This window comes from Heterocephalus glaber, unplaced genomic scaffold, assembly GCF_053883595.1.
Source record: "Heterocephalus glaber isolate CG9 unplaced genomic scaffold, H.glaber_assembly_v1.0 deba00001673, whole genome shotgun sequence".
Classification (NCBI taxonomy): domain Eukaryota; kingdom Metazoa; phylum Chordata; class Mammalia; order Rodentia; family Bathyergidae; genus Heterocephalus; species Heterocephalus glaber.
This window is the reverse complement of record NW_028258410.1, coordinates 13,631,278-13,653,478: the sequence shown is the minus strand read 5'-3', so window position 1 is coordinate 13,653,478 and position 22,201 is coordinate 13,631,278. Positions and strand designations below refer to the sequence as shown.

The window sequence follows — 22,201 nt, the reverse complement described above, 5'->3', positions numbered from 1 at the left end:
TGCAAGGACTGAAAGCTCTAAAACATGGGCCAAAATAAACCCCTCCTCCCTGAACGTGCCGGTGTCAGGTATTGAGCCCCAGGACAGGGAAAATGACCGAGGAATCATGGGGACGTAATGTGAAATTATGACTTCACCCTCTATTCCCACCAGAAGAGCTAAGGTGAAAAAGATAGGACCGGGGATTTAGCTCAGTGGTTTCACCACCTGCCTCGAAAGGGCAAGGTCCCGAGTTCGATCCCCAGTGCCAAAAAAAAAATGAAAAAGATAGATTATCCAGCACTGATGGAGTAAACTGACAAATGCTCTTTTCTGCTCCTACATTTACTTATTTCTCTACAGTGGATCCTTGACTTACGAACTCGATCAGTTCCTGAGGGCTGGTTGTAACTCAAGTCAGTTGTAAGTCAATACTGCTGAGATCCAGATGTACCTGGGAACACGCTATAGATGACAAGAGGTAGATGAATCTTCTATTTACCTAACTAACCCAAGTTGTTCGTATGTCAGTCCAGTCACAACTTGAGGGTCCACTGTATTTTATTTAACCCCATATTGCACCCTTAGATTTGGGCATCTTACACGTGCACATCTTATACATGTACATATTTACTACACCTTAAGCAGGACGCAGGATAGTGGTCTAAATTTTACACTTCATGAACGGGTAACATTTCACAATTTCACCCCAGAAAACAGCACAATCATAGTTAAAAATTGCCCAAATGGTTTATTTTACTAAGTAAAAACTAAAATGTAGGGCCGGGGATTTAGCTCAATGGTTCTGCTGCCTGCCTTGCAAGTACAAGGTCCCAAGTTCAATCCCCGGTACCAAAAAAAATAAATAAATAAGATGTAGTATTTAATAGTGTCATCTCTGCACACAAAACAGGACGTTCTATTACCAAAAGCTACAGATGGACGGATACAATCCCACAGTGCACAACCATCCTTTGCACAGAATGAGAACTGTGATGATGCACTGTGTCATCCGAACGACCAGTACAAACTTGGCAGTGCAGGAACAAAGAACTGTAGAGCCGGGGCTGGTGTGACGCCGCCTACTTACAACCTGAAGCACTGGGCCAGGTTGTGTGCCAGGGCGGGATCCAGAATTCCAGTGCCTCTCGTTTTTCAGGCATGAAAAGAACACAATGCCAATTCATTGACAGAAATAATTACATTTCTTGGGGGGAGGGGGTACCGGGGATCGAACTCGGGTCCTTGCACTTGCGAGGCAGGCGGTGAAACCACTAAGCTAAATCCCCAGCCCCAGAATAATTACATTTACCAACCGAAATTCTCAGCCCCCAGTGAGTGAGGAAGTGCTAGGTAAGCTGTTTCCAAACCCCTGCCACCCAGAGGCTGAGCAACAAGTGAAGTTTGTTCACAGACTCAGGGCTCCCTGCTGCAAACCGGCGGAGCAGGTGAGGCCCGTCAGGGAGGAACTATGGGATCCAGACCTGAGCCTGAGCTGAGATCTACCAGTTAAGACATTAAGTTATTTAGCTTCTCAAGGCCAGCGTCATAACCTGTGCCCTGAGCAGTGAGAGTGCAGGTCAGGATTAAGGGGAGCAAACAAAACGACACAGGTAAGCGGGAAGAGCGGCCCTAGGATGGCCTCTACTCCCTAGGGCGTGCAACTGCTGAGCCGATTTAGCTGAGCTACTGTCTCCCAAACTTCTTGGGTTCACACAGTCAGTCAACCATCACAGGTGCTCGGCACAGTCCCTCGCTCCCGGGCTGTCGTGGGACCCTTTCAGTCCCACTCCGGAAGCCAAGTCTTCTCCGCAGCCAGTGGAGGGAGGTGTCCCCGCAGGGGAGATGGAGACCCAGGCAGGCGGAGCAGACAGGTCAGGGACGGTGACATCCGCTCTCCAGGCCCCCAGAAGTTTCTTCTCCCCCAGAAGCCCCAGTGGAGGTCCAAGCTGGGGGCACCTCCAGGGTGCACCTGTGGTCTGCAGGCGGGGAGGGGAGAGCAGCAGAGCCCACAAAAGCCAGTAAGAAAGGCTGGGGACAGGTGCCCCGGCCCTTTCAGAGTGTGCGCTTTCTGGCGGGTAGCCCGGCCCCTCCTCGGCAAAACCCACCCTGCAGCCAGCGCTCCAGGTCTGGCTGAGCCCGAAAATCAAGGCATGCACCTGCTCTGGGCAAGAGGAGGTGAGCAACACGGGTTAAAGCCAATCAGACCCCCCCCCCCCGTACTGGGGATTGAACTCGGGCCCTTCCACAGAGCTACATCCCCAGCCCTTTCTAACTTGTTTATTTTGAGACAGGGTCTCACTGAGTTTCTACTTTGCCCAGGCTGGACTCAAACTCAAGATGGATCTGCCTGCCTCAGCCTCCCAGTGCTGGATGACAGGTGTGCTCTCTCGCAGGCCCTGCAGGAACAGAGCCCGCAGTGGCCGCCGGGGGCAGCGGCTGGCCAGGGCAGAGGGCGGCAGTGACAGGAGGCCGAGGCCTGTGTCCGGCGGGCGTGGGGTCTGAGACCAGGCCTGGTACCGCGCCGAGGCCCTGTCCTTCCAGCGCCTGACGCTGCTCCCTGCAGGGGCAGAAACTCCACGCCCCTCTGTGTCGGGTCTTCCACTCGCTTGCTGCAGACTCGCGGCGCATTAAACACACGGGAAAATCTAAATAAAATAAAGAGAGAATAAATGAATAAACAGGCCTCTTTAACACTTGTTTTTACCGGGAAACGCCGTCCCCTTTCTCTGTGTGCTCTCGAACCCTGTGCGGACGCGGACAGAGGCCCCGCCAGCGAAGCCCAGGGCCAGTGCGTTACACAAGGGCGGCGGTGACTTTTTGCTGCAGCAGGGTTGGTGGCAAACCTGAGCGCCCGGTCCCGACCTAGGGGACCCTCAGGCTCAAAAGCCTTGTGATGAAGCAAATCAAGTACCAAATCCCTTTTCAGGCCGAAACCCAAAACCCAGTTTTTACGGAATGTATCTGATGGGACAGCCCTTTGCGGCCCTGGGGTACAACTGTGGAGAGGCTCCTGGTTCTCAGGGCATCTTGGTGCAAATCGAATGAAGTTTTGTCTTTTCCAGAAATATCTTAGAGTTGCCCTTACAAATACAAATGTGGGGCTTGTGCAGTACACAACCTGCTCACGTGTACACAGCAGCCCTGGTTTTATTCTGCTTTGAGCCCTTCAAGATGAGCTCCTACAGGCCTGCTCACCAGTTAGGTATTTTTCTTATTCTCTAATTATGCTTCTTTGTACATCTGACAGAGTACAGACACCTCAAAGATGGGTCGGAGAACCGGTTATATTATCCAGTCGTGGTGAATGGAATAAAGTGAGATTAGGAAGAATCTAGTGGGGCTTGGGGGTCGGATCTCAGTCTGTCTTCACCTCACAAGGCTGGGACTCCGGAAGCGGTTCACTTTCGGGAAGTGAATGGATGTTACTGTTCACCGCCGGCTTCGCATTGGTCAAGATCTGTGATTAAGACGCCCCCTGCGTGATTTAGACACGCGGTAGCCGGGCCTGGCCGGGCTGCTTCAATGCCCACCAGTGCTCGGGAACCGCAACGGGGCGGCCTGGCCGCAAGGTGGCGCCAAAGCCCCTCTCTCTGCGGCCCCAGGCCCGCGATGCCGCAGTGGGGAGGGGAACCGGGCCGGTTCGGTCCCGCAGACGGAGTCACCTTCCAGACTTACCTTGGAGGTCGGGACGGCCCGGGACAAGATGGGATTGTTCCCATGGCCTTAGACCTGCCGCGAATACACATTTACATCGCGATTACATGAAGTGTCCTTATGCATCATTTCGTTTCGTTTAAACAGAACTCCCTTTAGCTGGCACGAGGCCCAAGACTCAGGGAGGTTAAGCGACTTCCCCAAGTCACAAGTCTCTTTGTAACTTGGATCCACGCCTTCTGAATCCAAGTCTTTCAGGGGAGTTTTCACTGAAAAATGGGTATGACTAATTGGCACTAGTGCCCATGTACCGTGCAGGTCTCGATGTCACTTGGGATTTGTTAGAATCGGGAACAACATGTAACAGCAGGTTACATTTTGGAAACATTACTTGTTTACATTTTGGAAACATTACCTGGAATAATACTTTGACGACTCCATTAGCCTAATGTAACCTTTGTTTCTTAAATAACGTGTCTGGTGGCATTGATTTACCTTCGCATTTGAGACTTGAGTTCCTTGCAAGTCTTGGACCCCAGGGAGGAACATCGCTGTCCCTGCCCAAAACCCCTCGGGGCCCCAATCTCGGAGAGGTGCAGGTCTGTAATCACAGCTACTTAGGAGGCCAAGGCAGGAAGACCCCAAGTTCAAGGCCAGCCTGGACAAATGGGGAAGACTGTCTTAAAATCAAAAGTAAACCTCACTGGGAGTGCACTGCAGCGGCAGAGCACCTGCCTCGCATGTGTGAGGCCCTGGGTTCTAGTCCCGCACTGGAGATAATAGTAATAACACTAAAGAGACAGGGGAAGAGGGGAACAGGAAGTAGAGGTGGATGTCTGTCTGGGAGGAGTTCATTATGAGGAATCGGATCGCACCTTGGTGAAAGCTGAGCAGATCCCACGATCCGCCCTCTGCATGCAGGACATAGGGAAGCGGGCGGTGCGGTCCGAAGGCTGACAGTGCTGACTGTCCATTCCAGCCCGGGTTTGAAGGCTGCAGGACCGGAAGACAGCTTGGTGCTGCCCGCCGACATGGCAGAGGGACTTCACCCCGTCCATCAGCTCACGAGCTGACCTCTGCAGAAACGCTGCCTCTCCCTCTGGCTCTCTGGCTCACACACGCACTCACACACAACTAATGTTCATTCCTTTGACCTCCTGACGAGACGGGGTGCGTTCAGGGTGCAATGACCGTAGACTCCCCGGACCTCCTGAGGAGTCGAGTTGACACATAAAATTAACCACCACACTCATTATTGTTCTAGGCTCTTTTTAATGATTAAAACCCAGTGTTTGAGCAGACGAGGGCTGTCCCACCTGCTCCCCTTCACACTGCTCCTGGATGGACCCAGCTCAGACTCACAGGACAGCAACAGAGCACGAAGGGGCTGTCAGGGATACGAACAACCCCGACCTCCTCCTCCACTAGGACGTCAGGGCTCCAGGGGTGCTGCAGGCAGGGCAGACAGGAGCCCGGCCCTGCCCTGTGTCTGACCAGAGGGCTGAGCAGAGCGCACTGAGCCCTGCAGAGTGAAGAGGGGCATCCAGACCCCCCGCCCCCCAGTGCCACACTGAGGTGCCACGAGGGCCTCGAAGCCGCTGGAGTCCACTCAGCAGCCTTCCTTACAGAAGCAAGAGCCTAGGTTCTTGAGGTTCATCGTTACCAGTATTCACGGAGGGAAACTGAGGTACACACGGGAAATGCTAAGCAGAGCAGCAGGCCCAAGCCCCATCCTCGGGACCTAGCAGAAAACCAGTTCTGGCCCCGGGGGGTTATCAACACAGTCCTCCCAGGCCAGCTCCCAGCAGTCACTGAGAGGCCACTGCACGCTGCTCTAATGCAAAAGCATCCCACTCTGGTCCTTTGGTCCCCATAAGGTCATGTGGCTTCCCCTCTGGGGGTGCTCAAATTAAACTTCACTCTTATGTCCTGCCAGAGCTGCAGCAGCCACTCTTAGGGATTCACTGTAACAAATGGGCCAGAGTCAGACCAGAGAGGCAGCTGAGCTCCCTCACACACCAGGGGCTTCGTGGACACTGCAGCATCTGCCTTTCGCCAGAGTCCTTTAAACAGGAACGGTTCCACTCACAGGAGTCATGGCTACTGCAAACTGCAGAGCTTTGATAGCCCATTCCATCCCAGTTGGCATAATGTGCCCTGTTAATAATCACAGATTTTCCTCCCAGATCAAGAGAAAGAGCCACCCAATGCCATCTGCGATGATAACGGCTCGTCACCAATCATCAAAATCCAGAGTAACAAGAGAATCTTTTTGCAAATGTCTCAGGCATTCAGCTTGAGCACTGTCTAAGCAACGTCAGTGTCTTGCGGTGACGCAGAACAAGAATGCTGGTGGAGACAAGGAGAAGCTATTCATTCTCATGAAGGTAGTCTCATTTCATGCCTTCTCATTCTGTATGCTTGGCAGACATTGCTAGAGTTGCACTCAGAAGCCAGTTCAGTTCTCTTGCCACGCTTTGGACGGGTGCTAAACCTCCCCGGCGGAGCTCAGTGTACCTTTGAAAGATGATCCTCAACTGTAAGTGGATTCAATGCATTTGCTACCTTGGCCACATCTCTGGTCTCTTTGAGCTTCTTGACTCACGTGCTCATAGAAGTGTCTTCTACTTGAGTGGGGAAAAAGACTTTATTCCCCGTCTCTGGTATTCCACCCTCGATCACTCCCACAGTCCCGTGGAGAAGGCCAGGAGACACTGCTCTGGGCTCTAAGGCCTTGGGCAGTCTGCACACGCGCCCTCCGCCGCTGTCCACTCACTCCTCCCCCATTGTGTGGCTGTTTTGCACGATGGTTAGCACCCTTTCTAACACATTTCCTATGTGCTGTGTCTATTTCTGTTTCCGGGTGTCAGCACTGCAGGAGCAGGGCCTTCGCTTTGCTCCTCGTGTCTCCCGAGTGGCCAGGGCAGTGCCAAGCCTTGAGGGACACGTGGACCTGCTCAGACGCAAAGTTCTGTGGCTCTGTCTTAGCTTTGTAGCTCATGTTGAATCCTCACCCAGCCTCGGTCATCCTGGCCAGTAACTGCTCTGGAAAGCAGGGGGATTTGGAGGCAGCACCTCGGGGTCAATCAGGAGGCCCTTTGTTGGGGACAGACAAGGGCACTTTTGCAAGTCTGCTCCCCAAAGCACACCAGGCCTTGACGTGACCCCTCCTGGCAGCTAAATGCAAACGCAGTGGGGGAATTCCCGGCCTCGAGTCAGGCACCGCACTGCTGGGATGGAAAGAGAAAATAGGCCTGGGAGGGGAAGCAGCTGCTGCTGAGAGGGCCGGGCCGCGCACTGAGAGATGCATGCAGGCCGGGGGACGGGACCGGAATGAGTAACTCTCGCCCTTGTGACAGCCGAAGCGAGACAGCTCCAGTAGGGAAAGGCAGGAGGAGTCGTTTTATTTTTATTTCTTTTATTCTTTTTTTTTGGTACCAGGGATTGAACTTGGGACCTTACACGGGACCTTACACTTGTGAGGCAGGCAGCAGAACCAGTGAGCTAAATCCCCTGCCAGAAGGGGTAGGGAAAGGAAAGAAGGGAAAGGAATCAATGTGAGAAAAGGAAAAATGGAAACAAAGTCTTTGTAAATAGGGAGGGTAGAGGGGTTGGATAGAGGGCAATGGAATGGGGAAAAAATAAGAATCAGGACATATTATGTAAAGGTACAAATTCCCAATAATGAATGTCAGCATACTGTACTCCTAAAATATACCAATAAAATTAATGAAAAACATCAGTCTTCGGTGGGCTGACTGACAGCACCCAAGGAGATACATGCCTGCATCCCGGTCCCTAGAATCTACGAATGTGACTGTATCTGGAAAAAGATACGGTCTTTGTACAAGTAATTAAGCATATTGATGTCACATCACCATGGATTATCCAATTGGACCCCAAATCCAAAGACAGCTGTTCTTCTAGGAGACAGAAAAGGAGACACAAAAAAAAGAGGCAGAAGAGGAGTCGGGGAGACAGAGACAGAGGTTGGAGGCGCAGCTAGAGCACCTGGCACTGGAGGAGGCAGGCAGGACCCTTAGGGGGACCGCTGCCATGCCAACCCCCGGATTTCAGACTGCTGACCTCCAGAACTGCAAGACAACCCACTTCTGTTGGTTAGGGGAACTCTGAGAGTTTGCTACTGACACTCCAGAAGACAAACACGGGATCCCATAGAAATGATCCGTCATGGTGGAGGGCATCACGGAGGGAGGTTAGGGTGCAGTCTGCTTATTTGAGGACCTAATGAAACTACCAAAGGAATTCATTCTAATCCATTGTTTAAAATACATCAGTCCACCCCATTGTCTCTTTTGGCCTTTTAACTGTAAACACTGGCTCCCACAATAACGTTGCAAGCGTTTTGCTACATTTTCTAACCCACTGGCTATTGAGAGTTCATTGACTAAGGAGCTAAAGGTTTGAAGATGTGTAGTAGCAACAAGCTATTACTGAAAGTTCTTCATGAGGAAACTGTGGTACTTAGAAGCTTAAATCCTCAATTAGAAACAGAACTCAGGCAGGCTAAATGCCTGTATAATCAGCCAAAACACTAAATCTGAATTTCTAAAACGTATGGTTTCATCCAAGAATACAGAAATTATGGTTTTTTCTCTTTTTTTGTTAATTATGCTATCCTCTAAAAGGAACCACACTACGTGATAGATATGTTTGTTCATCTCCTCATCGAGTTATTTCACTTGCATTTGCTGAGCACCTACTATGTGTCAGACAAACGACATGGATGGAAAACAATGAAATGGATCCTGTCCTTCCCCAGGGAAAACAAACAGGCTATTCACAAGACACAGGATTACAGGTTGTAATGGAGAGTTTATTCTCTACAACTGTGACTGAGAAGCCAGGGTGGGATAGGAAATTTAGAGGTGGGAAGGAGATGGCCAGGGAAGATTAAAGAAAGAAGGTCCACGGTGACGGTGACAAGAGATCCAGGGAGGAAAAGAGATCAAGGACTGCAGGGGTCAGGGGTCAGAGGCGAGGCCGCGAAGCAGCACCTCCAAAGCGTGGGGCTCAGGGGAATGGAAACGGCCGCAGCCAGCTGCAGGGCGGGGGTGCTCCAAAGGAGAAGCAGGCCTGCCGCCTCTGTCTACAGGCACAGCCCTACCTGTGTGCTCCTCATCATCTGGGGCACAGCTGGTGGTCGCAGCAGAGACGGTGGCAGCAGAGCCAGACTCTTACCTGATTCTTCGAGGAACAGGTGTGCTACCCAGAGCTGGATCCGCTTAAGAGATTACGTTGTATCACAATGGATTTAAACAGAAACCAGTGCGGATCGATGTCTTCCAACAGCCACTCTGGCAGCAACATAAAACGGTGGAATTTGGAAGCGAACCCTGGTCAGAGTGAGGCTGATCAATAACCGGGTGAAGAACGAGGGTCACCAGGGCAGAAGGGGCTAAAGGGGCTCCGCCTTAACCCCTACCACGCAGGGCTTGTTATCGCAGTGCCCTCAAGCTCCGCTAGATGGCGACAGCACACAGGAACAGCTTTCACCCCTACTCTTGAACTTCCGAGAACCTGCCTCAAGCTAAGTTTTCTGTCCAGAGTCTGTGTTTTCACAGAACAATACTCCACACAAAAACCTGAAAAACAAACCAAATTCACCTGCCCAAATAAAATATGCCCATATAGTCAACAGGAAAATGCGCTCTTTACTGGAAAAAGAAATATGAAGACCACCAAGCACAAGAGAAATGACTTGCTTTCCCTAATCAACAAAGAAAAGGTTCATTAAACAAAAACACGATGTGATATGAGCCTGGCAGGATTTTTCTCTCAAGATAATGAACTGAGCATTAGCAACAGTATGGTGAAGCAGCAGTCTCAGGGAGCCTGGTGTAAATTGCTGTTTCAACCAACACCCAGAATGTTTCCATAATGCACTCTTTGACTCGATAAATCCACTGTACAAGTACCCTAAGGAAAGAATTAAGCATGTCGATGCTTTCCACTAAGAACACCTACCACAATCTTATTTATAAAAGTAGAAATCGCAATGACCGAGGTCAAAGAAACCACGCATCACGGGCTGTCTACACTTGATTAAATCAACCAATAATTTTTGAGTTCCTGCTACGTACCAGGCAGGTCGTGTGCTAAACCCTGAAGATACCTGCGGAATACGGGGGGCCGAGGCCCTACTGCCGTAGGATGGAATTTGAAAAAATGCTATTTTCAGGGAATACTGCCCAGTTGGAGAGTGTTCAATTTCATAAATGGAAGGAAAACAATAAAAATACATGTGCAACAGGATGGAAGTGTGTATTATAAGTACAATTTTTAAAAAGCTGGGTTCACACAGGCACACATATAATAAAAGGCGAGTTTCTCTGTTTTACTTAGCAACCTAAACCCCAATCTTCAGGGCATTACGAAATCCAACTTCCCTCAGGCTCCTGCTCTCCTGATTTTTAGGGGTTTCAGACCTCAGCCAAGTTTTCTGTCTTGGTCACATGAGCAGAGATGTTCCCGAGAGGCCATTGCCACAGTGGCTGTGGTTCTGTTACCCCCAGAGCTCCGGTCTTTCTGTGAGGACCAAGAGAAAGTCACAAGCCCAGGAGAAGCCATCAGGGTTGCCAAGACCCAGCCTTGGATGGCAGCCCTCTGGGGTCTCGGGCCTGGAGTCCACGGTGGCCACCCCCAGGCCACCGCTGCAGTGCATCCAGATCAGTGGGGATGGGTCCGTGGGGCCCTGGATCACCCTGCGTTTGTGCCCAGGCCCAGCGTTATTTGTGCACCTAATACCACTTTAGAGGCATTTGTCACACCTGGCTGCTGCTCAGAGAACCAGAGATGTCGCATCTGGGGCAGCCCACAGGGATCGCAACTCAGACCAGCACAAAATGAAAGGGACGAAGTTTAATGAAAGGAAGACACTTTATTTGTAAAGAGGAAAAGCGGAAGGAGAGGATGCATAGCTACTCTGATAAGAAAGAATCAGCGCAGGAGGACCCCTGGGCCCTTTGTTCATGGCTGCTTTTATGGGGGTGAGGGACTCACCCGCCCCCACCAGAACCTGTCATAACAGGACCAGCTTCTGGGCCTCTGCCTAACGTCGCATCTTCCGTGGTCCATGTGCAGCTTCTCCCCATCTGTTTGCTTCTCCTTGGTGCACCTTACAAGGCCTTCTCTTTAGGGTGGGCAGCAAGCTGGCATAGGGTATCTTACTAACTGTTATTTTAGGCTCAGTACAGGGCATGTGGATGTCTACTGTCCTCTGTGATGACCCCAGAGTGAATGATACGGTGACTCTAGATTGACACATGTGTATGTATGTGTATATGTTAGTGCACAGGTGTGATTTCCTTAGCCCCCCTTCTCCTATATTCCCTTGGCAGTGGGGGTGGCTTACTGTTTGTGTGCTTCGCTGAGTCCTGCCTCTCTGCTTTTTTTTTTTTTCGTTTCTTGGTGCAAGTTCCAAGTGCATTTGGTGCCTATTTTTAATCTGGTTTTTCTCTTTCTCTACCCCTGCCCTTGACTTGCTTCCCAGGGGAATTTTTTTCTAGTAAAGTTTGTTTTTAACTCCTTCTAGTCAGGGTTAGCCAGAAGACCTACTGAGACCCCTGTTTCATTTGTTCATCCCCACACACTGCCCCAGCAGGTCTTGCCCTAGCTGCCTGGAGCGGCCAGGTGAATCTCCGGTTAGAGCCACTCAGGGCTCCTGAAGACTAAGCAATCACTTGCCAGGCTGCAGAAACCTGTCTTTACTTCCATCTGTGAACACTCAGGCAGAAACAAGGGCAGAAGGGAAGGGACACGTGAGGAACTTTGGTCTGTGGCCCATCCAGTCCGGGATGAGCGGGGAATAGTGTCTGCTTTAATGAGAGAGCAGCAAAAGAAAAAGTCAATGAAGAAGCATGCATTCTAGCTACAAATATATATCTGGTTTCCGTGCAATATATATATATATATACACATATATATGTATATGTATATGTATATATGTATATATGTATATATGTATATGTATATACGTATATGTATATATATGTATATGTATGTATATGTATATATGTATATATATATTTAAAAAGAACATACCACAATTTAACTTACAAAACAGAACTACAACTTATTTTTAGCCTCTAAACATTTCTGTATTCAGTTTGCTACAGTGAATATGTCAGTTTCCAAAGAAAGGAAAGTGTAATCAAGAGGGCAAGAGGAGACCCATAAATGAGAGGACAAATGGGCAGCTCAGAGCAGGACTGGATCTCCACTTCTTACACAGCAGGCACAGGTTGCTGGCACCCACTGTGAGGCTGCCACCATGCCATCTACCCTCCCTCAGGACCCTAGGGTCTCCTCCCTTCATTCCACTTTCTATTGGGCCACTCGGGCTTTTAAAGAGAAATAAGGGGAGGTAAATGGTGATTGAAAGAGAAAGAAATACGCCAACCCATGAATGTCTCCTTTTTAAAATAATGCACAAATTATAGGTCATCACAGTAAAATTAAGGCTTTAATTTCTTATGAAATTTAATTTCTATGAACTCTTCTCATGAATGACTGAGGTAACCAGCCACTCAGAACAGAAGTCTGCACTGCTGATTACAAGCTCCTGTTGCTGAGGGCTCTAAGGAAACCTATGAATGGCTGGCATCTCAATGAGGTCAAACTGAGTCACCAGCAGGAAGTTGACTGGGTTTTCCTATTTCCAGAAGCTTGTTCCAGAGTCCAAGCATCCAAGGGTCAGTCTCAATTGTCTAGGACCCACTCCTCGCCCCCCCAGTTCAGCCCCCTCCAGTAAGAAAAGCTGAAGAGAAGAAATCCAGGTAAAAGACTAAGCAGGTACATGAAGGTACACACTGTCTAATCCAAGAGGAAGCCTGTGGGGACAGAAGCAAGTCACAGTGCCTTCCAGCCAACCCATCTTCCCTGTGGAAATCGATAGTGTGTTGATCAAGTGTGGGAATTGGCAAGACTTTCACCAGGGCCTAGTGCAGAGAAAGGGGCTTGCAGGCTGCCATACCACCACTCCCAGTGCAGAGGTGACCAGTGTGGGTGCCAACAGCACCCCCCCTCCCCCATAGAAATGAGAAGACACGTAAATAAGTCCCAAAACCAGACTGTCAGATTACCTACACCAACCTCAAAGGGAAATGAGATGGAACACTCTGAGACTCAACCACCTGGACTCCCAGAACTGGCAACAAAAGAGGATCAGGGAAAAATTAAATCAGAAATAATTTCTCAGATAACAGCAGAGATTGTGGTCATAGTGCAAGACATGATTGATAAATCTAGAGAGGAGCTGAGGAGCATGATGGAATCCCAACATAGGAAATAAATGGAATCCATAAAACAGATGCAAACAGATTTCCAGGAGATTAAAAACTCAATGTGAGGACAGAATTTCAGATACAGAAGATAAGATTGCAATTAGTGAGGAGGAAAAGAAAAATTGCTTCAAAATTGTAAGGGACCACAAGAAATCGATCCAGTAGCTGCTAGATGATGCAAAGAAGAAAAACATAAGACTGATTGGAGTCCACAAAGAAACAGGAGAGAGTGCAGATGACATAAAAAAAAACTGTTCACAGAAGTAATGGCAGAAAACTTCCCAAGCAGGGGAAAAGAACATGACATACAGATAAGTGAGGCATATAGGACTCCAACTAGCCTTGATCAAAAAAAATCTACACATAGGCATATTATTATTAAGATTCCAGAAACCCAACAGAAGAATAAAGTTCTACAAGCAGTTAGAGAAAGAAACAAATCACATAAAAAGGAAAGCCCATCAGAATCACAGCAGATTTCTCAACACAAACCCTCAAGGCAAGAAGTGCTTGGAGTGACATATTCCAAGCCCTAAAAGAAAACAGCCTCCAACTCAGACTGATGTACCCTGCAAAACTATCTTTCAAAATTGATGGAGAAATAAGATACTTTCGTGACAAGGAGCACCTTAGGAACTTCATGAATACCATACCAGCACTCCAAAAAATTTTAGACAATATCCTAGGAAAAGACAATGAGGATCACAACCCCAGGAAGCACAGCAGAATGAATCCATCAGATGTGACAAAAAAATAAAAGAAAAGGGGGAGAATCCAACAAAAAGAAAAAGTCATGACAATGATAAGTCAAAACATATCAGTTATAACTATCAATGTTCATGGTTCCAATTCACCAATCAAAAGAAATATACTGGCAGAATGGGTCAAGAAGCAAGATCAACAATACAGTGTATACAAGAAACACACTTAATTCAAAAAGAAACTCATAGACTGAAAGTTAAAGGGTAGAAAACAATACTCCATGTGACAGGAACCAAAAAAAAGCAGGAGTAGCTATCCTCTTTGCAGATCAAGTACATTTCAAACCAACACTGATTAAGAGAGATGAAGAAGGACACTACATACTTGTAAAGGGAACAATCCAACAGGAAGAGATGACAAACATAAATATATATGTACCAAACACTAGTGCGCCCAACTATATAAAACAAATACTAACGGATATGAAAAGTCATATATGCACTAATACAACAGTAGTAGGGGACCTCAATACCCCACAGTCACAAATAGATGCATCAACTAGACAAAAAGTAAGTAATTAAATACTAGAACAATATCAAACTCTTGAACAAATGAACTTAACAGATGTTTACAGAGTGTTCCACCCCACAAAATCAGAATACACATTCTTTTCAGCTGCACATGGGTCGTTATCCAAAATAGACCACATACTCGCTCATAGAACATGTTTAAGTAAGTTCAAAGGAATTGAAGTTATCCCCTGTATATTATCAGACCATAGTGCGATGAAATTGGAGATTAATAGAAAAAGAAACTGCAAGAATTTCATAAACACATGGAAATTGAATAACACACTTCTGAATAACCAATGGGTCACAGAGGAAATTGAAGAAATCAGATATTTCCTTTAATTAAATGACAATGACAATACAATATATTGGAATCTATGAGACACAAGGAAAGCAGTTTTACGAGGGAAATTCATAGCAGTGAATACTCACATTAGGAAAACAGAGCAAGTCCAACTAAACAACCTGATGCTGAATCTCAAGCTTCTAGAAAAAGAAGATCAGGACAAACCCAAAGCTCATACAAGGGAGGAAATTATAAAGATCAGAGCAGAAATCAATTCAATAGAGACTACAATACAAAAAATTAATAAAACCAAGAGTCGGTTCTTTGAAAGAATAAACAAAATTGACAAACCCTTAGCCAACCTTATCAAAACAAGGAAAGAAAAGGCCCAAATCCATGCAATTAGGAATGAAAAGAGTGAACTTATAATGGACCCAGCAGAAATCCAGGGGATTATCAGTACCTACTTCGAGAACTTATATACCAATAAGATGGAAAACACAGAAGAAAGAGACAGATTCCTAGATATGTATGAATTACCAAAGTTGAGCAAAGAAGACCTAAAAATTCTAAACAACACAATATCAATCAAAGCCCAGGTCCTGATGGCTTCACTGCTGAATTCTACAAGACATTTAGAGAAGAACTACTGCCACTACTGTTTAAACTCTTCAATGAAATTGAAAGGGAAGCAGTACTCCCAAATTCATTCCTGGAAGCAAGCCTCACCTTGATTCCCAAAGCAGAGAAAGACCCAACCAAAAAAAGAGAACTATAGTCCAATCTCACTAATGAACATAGATGTAAAAATCCTTAATAAGATACTGGCAAATAGAATGCAGAAGATCCTCAAGAAGATCATACACCCTGACAAAGTGGGATTCATCCCAGGGATTCAGGGATGGTTCAACATATGCAAATCAATCAATGTAATACACTATATCATTAGAGGCAAGGACAAAAACCATATGATTATCTCTATAGATCCAGAAAAAGTATTTGACAAAAACCAACATGCATTTATGATAAAAACTGTACAAAAAAATTGGAATAGATGGTCTCTACCTCAAACTGATGGAAGCCATCTATGAAAAACCAACAGCCAATATCATACTAAATGGTCAAAAACTGAAATCCTTCACATTAAGATCAGGAACAAGACAAGGATGCCCACTATCACTGATAGAGAAAAGTTTTAAAGTAAGTTTAGTAAGTTAGCTATTAACAAGTTGTGGAAGCAAAATAGGTAGTATATCCCTTTAAAAGCTTACCTTAGCCTGTTGCTTTTGTTCTTTAAAGTGAAGGTTGTATAGCTCCTTTGATCTGTAGCTCCACTATAGACAACATCCTAGATCTGAAGAGCAAAGTGCCAATCCCTGAACAAACTTGTGATATATGTGCCATAACTTGTCATGTGTTTAGGACTGTAATCAGTGACAGAAACCACCTGTGTTTAACCATTAAGCAGAAATTTGAACTTTATTTACTTAACAAAGACCACTAGGGATGAGATAATGACTAACAAAGTATAAAAGGCGAATAACAAAGAACACAGCATGAGGACACTGACCAGACCAGTTTCTGACAGTCCATCTGCTTGCAAGTACACTTTTATTATTTTACCCCAATTCTTTGTCTCCTTTCATTTCTTTCCATGATTTTCCGGAACATCACCACTCCTGTTCAATATACTTTTGGAAACATTAGCCATGGCAATTAGACAACAGAAAGAAATAAAAGGAATAAAGATAGGAAATGAAGAAGTCAAATTGTCATTATTTGCAGATGACATGATACTGTATATTGAGGACCCCAAGAACTCCACCAAAAGTCTTCTAGACTCAATAACCAAATTCAGTAGAGTAGCTGGATACAAGGTCAACACACAAAAATCAATAGCTTTTCTGTAAACGAACAATAGACACTGAGACAGAAATAGGGCAAACAATTCCTTTCACAATAGCATCCAAAAAACTGAAATACCTAGGAATCAACCTAACAAAAGAAATCAAAGACCTCTTCTCTGAAAACTATAGCACTCTGAAAAGAGAGATCAAAGATGATATCAGAAAATGGAAAGACATACCCTGCTTCTGGGGAGGAAGGATCAACATAATAAAAATGGCCATACGTTCAAAACTGCTATATAGATTCAATGCAATCCCAATTGAGATCCCAGCAGCATACTTCACAGACCTTGAGAAAACAATCCAAAAATTCATTTGGAACAAGAAGAGACCCAGAATAGCAAAAGCAATTCTAGGCAACAGAGACATGGCAGGGGGTATCACAACCCCCAATTTGAAACTGTACTACAAACCTACTGTGATAAAAACAGCATGGTACTGGCAAAGAGACAGACCTCAAGACCAGTGGAAGAGATTAGAAGATGCAGAAACAACTCCAGACACACTCAGCCATCTCATATTCCACAAAGGAGCCAAACACTCTCACTGGTGGAAAGATAGCCTCTTTAATGAATGGTGCTGGGAAAATTGGGTTTCAACTTGCCAAAGATTAAAACTAGACCTATATCTCTCACCATGCACTAAACTAAAACTGAAATGGATTAAAGATCTAAATATAAAAATAGAACTGGCTGGAACAGAGGTTAGGTAGAACTCTCGAAGACATTGGTGTAGGAAAAGATTTTATGAATAAAACCTCAGTTGCCCATGAACTAGCACAAACAATCAACAAGTGGGATCTCATCTTATTAAAAAGCTTCTGCACAGCAAGAGAAACCACCAGCAGTGTGAAGAGACATCCCACAATGTGGGAAAAAATCTTCACCTGCTGCTCCTCAGACAAAGGTCTACTATCTTGAATCTATAAAGAACTTCAAAAGATCAGACCTCCCAAATTTAAAGACCCAATCCAAAAATGGGCATCTGAAATGAACAGACATTTCTCAGGCAAAGAAGTAGAAATAGCAAATAAATACATGAAAAAACGTTCAACATCACTGGTCATTCGAGAGATGCAAATGAAAACAATGCTGAGATTCCACCTTACTCCAGAAAGAATGGCTGCTATCATGAAATCAACCAATAACAAATGCTGGCAAGGCTCTGGGGAAAGAGGAACCCTGGTCCGCAGCTGGTGGGGGTGTAGACTGGTGCGACCACTGTGGAAATCAGTATGTGGATACCTCCAAGATCTAGGACAGGAAGCCCCATTTGACCCTGCTATTCCCCTGCTGGGGATCTTCCCCAAAGAATTAAAAGAATCATACCACAGTGATATATGTGTACCCATGTTCATAGCAGCACAATTTGTAATAGCTAAAACTTGGAAACAGCCCAAATGCCCATCAACTGGAGACTGGATGAAGAAAATATGAGTTTTTTAATAAAGTGGAGTAATACTCAGCCATAAAAAATGAGAAATTAGAGACATTTATAGCTAAACGGATGCACATTGAGGTGATACTCTTAAGTGAAATAAATAGGACACACATGTGTAAATACCAAATAGTTTCTCTAGTGTGAGAAACTGAAAGTATAAATAAGGACTAAAAGGTATAATAGGTAATGTGAAATAGGAAGAAAAGGGGCAAAGGGGAAGGAAGTGGGAGGGCTAGGGGAAAGGAAAGAAGGGAATGGAATCAATATGAGAAAATGAAAAAATGGAAACAAAGTCTTTGTAAATAGGGAGGGATGGAGGGGTTGAAGGGAGGGCAGGGGAAGGAGGAAAAATAAGAACCAAGAGAGATTATGTAAAGGTGCAAATTTCCAATGATGAATGTTAGTATATTGTATACCTAAAATGTACTGATAAAATAAAATTTAAAAAAGAAGACTTTCACCAGGGTCCTTCTCCAGAACAAGGGCATTGGTTGTAGGGGGGCTTCAGGGCTCCCAGACTGCACCCCAAGGTGATGAATGTGGAGTCCAAATCTCAGAGTCCAGGTCAACTGAAAATGCCACCAGTTACTAAAAAAGTAAAATCATGATTCTCACATAAGAATAAAATTTTAAAAAAGAATAAAATGAGTGTACATCAAGGATCCTATTGAGTGCATTCATGAATGAGAGACGCAGTAGTGTGTGATTCATTTCCATGTCTCTCAGCTGTCCACAACTGAAAAAGTTATCAAGGAGTTCAACAGCAACCAAAAGTACAGATACTCAGAAGAGCATTCTGGACTAGACTTTCAGTCATTTTCCCCCTTTTGGTCCATTTTGGAATCTTTTACCATTGTTTCCTGACCCAATTTATTGAATGAGCTAAACTCAACTGTGTGCTGGCCACCAAGCAAAGGCATTCTCTTCTCTTCTACAGTTTCTTCCATTTCCTCCGGCTGAAACCTCCTCCTGCCCACAGAGGGAGCAGATATCGGGCCCCCAAGTTCAGCATGTCCCTCTTGGGTAATAAAAGGCCCTGTCTGTCCAAATCCCAGACAGTCGTGTAAGCCAGTGGAAATGCCTATCCTTGCTCCTATACGGAAGCCTCAGCTGGGGGAGACAAAGGACTTTATCAGCTCCTCCCACAGCCGCACCAGGACACAGACACCTCGCGAGAGCAGACTGCATCCGTGGACTGGGGACCTCTGAACAGATCATCAGGCTAGATGAGGCCTTGAAGCTGGACCCTCACCCAGTGTGACACGTGGCCTTTAGGGAGAAGGAACTGGATGCTCAGGAGAGGCCTATGGAGACGCAGCAAGAGGTAACTATCTGCACACCCAGGAGAGAGGCTTCAGCAGGAATCAACCCTCACTACACTTTGATCTTGAACTTCCGCCCCGTAGTGGTGGGAAAATAAATTCCTGCTGTGTAAACTGCCTGGTCTGGAGTATTTTACTGTGGCAACTCTAGAAAACTATAGCAAGTGTGCACTGGCTCAATATCCAATCCTTCTGGGGAAAAAAGGGTACAGTATAAACACCCAAATAAAATATAAATAAATATTTAACTATAATAGTCCATATTCCTAGTACACTCGAGGAGAAAAGAGACCTTTTTGGTATTAGATGACAATAACAACAGCTAACAGCAATTAAGTGAGTACTTACTATGTGCAGGTACCTGATACACATTAGTTAAGCCTCTCACCAGCACCATAAGTAGCTGTTGCTACAATCTCCATCTTACAGATTACAAAACCAAATCTTCAAAAGGCTAAGTAACTTGCCCAATGCCACAAAGTTAAGTAGCAGCAGAGATGAGAGTTGAACCAAGGGCATCTAGTGCCAATCGCCAATTATCACACGAGTCTGGGATAGAAGGTCTGGACAAATACTTTTTCCCGGGATGTTCATTCATCCCCAACCTCCATCTGAAAGAAACAACTGCCTCTCCATCTGTGCTGCCTCTCATTAAGCATTCTCACAGTTGGACCATGTGTGCATTTCATCCTGCTAGCGAGGACCAGTGCATACACATAGCTCAGTGTCCATGTCTCGAATGTGCTATTTCTAGACTTCGTTACATCCAGCCCTGGAAACCAAATCTCCATCAGTCTGCAGCCCACCTCCCTCCTTGAGGTCACCTCCAGCTTCCACGGGCTTCCATGGCACCCAGTGTCTAGATAGAGAACATCTAGCCCTGTCATCACCACCGACATTGCCATGGGTGACGCCAACCCATGTCCACTCCCTCACACCCAGCACTAGCTCGGGCTCCCACGAAATACTCTGCTGCTCTCTGTCCACGCTGACCAGTGAAGGAGCTGGACACCCCTGGGCCTCACAGGATCAACCTGATGCCTCTTAACTCTGCTGAGGACCCAGGAAACTCTTAAGAACAGCTCCAAGGCATACACCTAGACAAACCTGATGCCTTTGCCCCTGTGCATTACAGGGCTCTACCCTGGGCTTTGCTAAAAGACAGCGAAGAAGAATATATCTGGCCTCAGACTCATCAATGTCATTCTTGGTATTTTTCATTCCTCCTCTCTCCCACTTGGATCAGCTGGGAAATGTGGAGGACGGGCATCTTCATCTGGATACAGGTTTGGCTGCTAGAATCAGAAACCAAAAATAACAGTGGCTTATGAAAAAGGGGGGGTCCTTTTTTTCCATGTACCTATGCAAGTAGACCACTCATGGCTGGTAAAGTGGCCCCATATCCATCAGAATAATGCTTAGGTAGCTCCTAATTTGTCATTCCATCAACCTCAACACACAGCTTACAACTATTTAAGATGCTTTTGAAGCCCATACTATATCTTCCTTATTTAAATTACAGGAAGGAGGAAAAAAGAAAAGGGGAAAATGTTTCCCTCAGGGTTCCAACTTGGAAGCTGGTTCTTTACCTCCACCCTCATGCCACTGGTTAGAGAATGGCTACGTGGTCTCCTGTCGCCACCAGGGAGGGTGAAAATTCTCTTCAGGCATGGGTCAAACTGAAGGACCCAAGTTAGCAAGACAGACTCCATATTGCTGCTTGACCCACCTGCCTGTCCTCTAGATGAACTCAGAAGGAGGAAGCTTAGAAATCTCCTCCCCTAGAAAGACCCTTTAGAAATAACAATCAACTATTGTTTTACAAATGTTCTAACAGCAGGACATTTCGCTTCTGTACCTTTTGCTTGCTTTGCTAGTTCTGTCCCATAGGGGGGCCTAGAAGCTGTTGGCCTCAAAGGTGTATAAAACATGTTTGTCTCCCCCTAGTCGATGCTCGAGGCCAATGCTAGGCTCAGGTCCCAGCCGTTAATAAACTCCTGTGTGGATTTAATATCAGTCTCTGTTTGGTACTTTCTCACTGGGTCTAACACTAACTACAAAGTTCTCCATTTTTAAGAAGGCAAGACCAGACACCAGGTGTATGGATTCAGCTTTCCGACAGCAGCCATTGTGAGTCATGACCACCATGACTGCCTCCAAGTGAGCCTGGGTGGGTTTCTCCACATAGTTTCCCAGAATGCTATAAATACGCAAACCCACTAGAGTGGTTTGTGGAGCTTTATGGCAGGACCTCGGTGCCATCAATGCCAGTGGTATGTCTGATGTCCTTGACATTAGCTTGAGACAAACCAGGTACATTCTGGCTTGAATGAAATCACTTTTGTCCTGACCACGGTGACCCCTTCCTTTTGATTCAAATCACAGCAATCCGCTTGTCCTGTTGCTGTCCAGGACCCTACTTCTGCCAGTAAATCCTCAATAAATTGCACTCTGTGCTACCCTGTCTGTCTCTTTCTTCCATCTCACAGCACCTTGGGGACAGTTCTCATGCAGTGGAAGTGGGCTTTTCAAGAACATCTGCAGCACACTCACCAGGGTATTACAAAGGAGGGATCAGAGCAGCTATCCTGCCATGCTCATCGTCCCAAGCCATCCTTTTTTATTTACCAGCTCTTCTCTCCCTCTCAACTGAGTGTCCTCAAAGCCATTGATCCTGAGCTTCTCTTTCTGCTCGTGGCTCCCCAAGCTTGACCCTAGCACACATCCTGGCTCATAGCAGATGCTCAGTCAGTGTTTATTTTCACCCTGACTCATTGTTCACTACACTGACACATTTTTAAGTGCCTACTTTGGGTAAAACTAAAGACCTCCCCATTCTTTGTTATTTCAAAAGCATTTTCCATGGGCAACTGTCAGCAGCTAGTGCGGGTCTTTGCTTTGGTGGTGAGAGATTTAAAGTGACGATATGAAGTTGCAGGTAAAAACTTTGATTGGAAGGTGAGAGACAGAGATGATAAAGAAAGGACTCCAGCTTGAGGAGTAGCTGGAGAGAGGGAGAGAAAGATTAGACTGC

The 22,201-nt window shown here is 46.1% G+C and overlaps 1 long non-coding RNA gene across 1 annotated transcript in view; it reads right to left on the bottom strand.

The window, feature by feature from the left end:
- Nucleotides 1–324: 324 nt before the first annotated feature.
- LOC110344559 (uncharacterized) overlaps nt 325–22,201 on the bottom strand; it is a 146,897-nt gene continuing 125,020 nt past the window's right edge. Inside the window, exon 4 of the long non-coding RNA XR_015445985.1 lies at nt 325–2,627. This is a non-coding gene — a long non-coding RNA (uncharacterized LOC110344559). The remainder of the gene's footprint in view (nt 2,628–22,201) is intronic.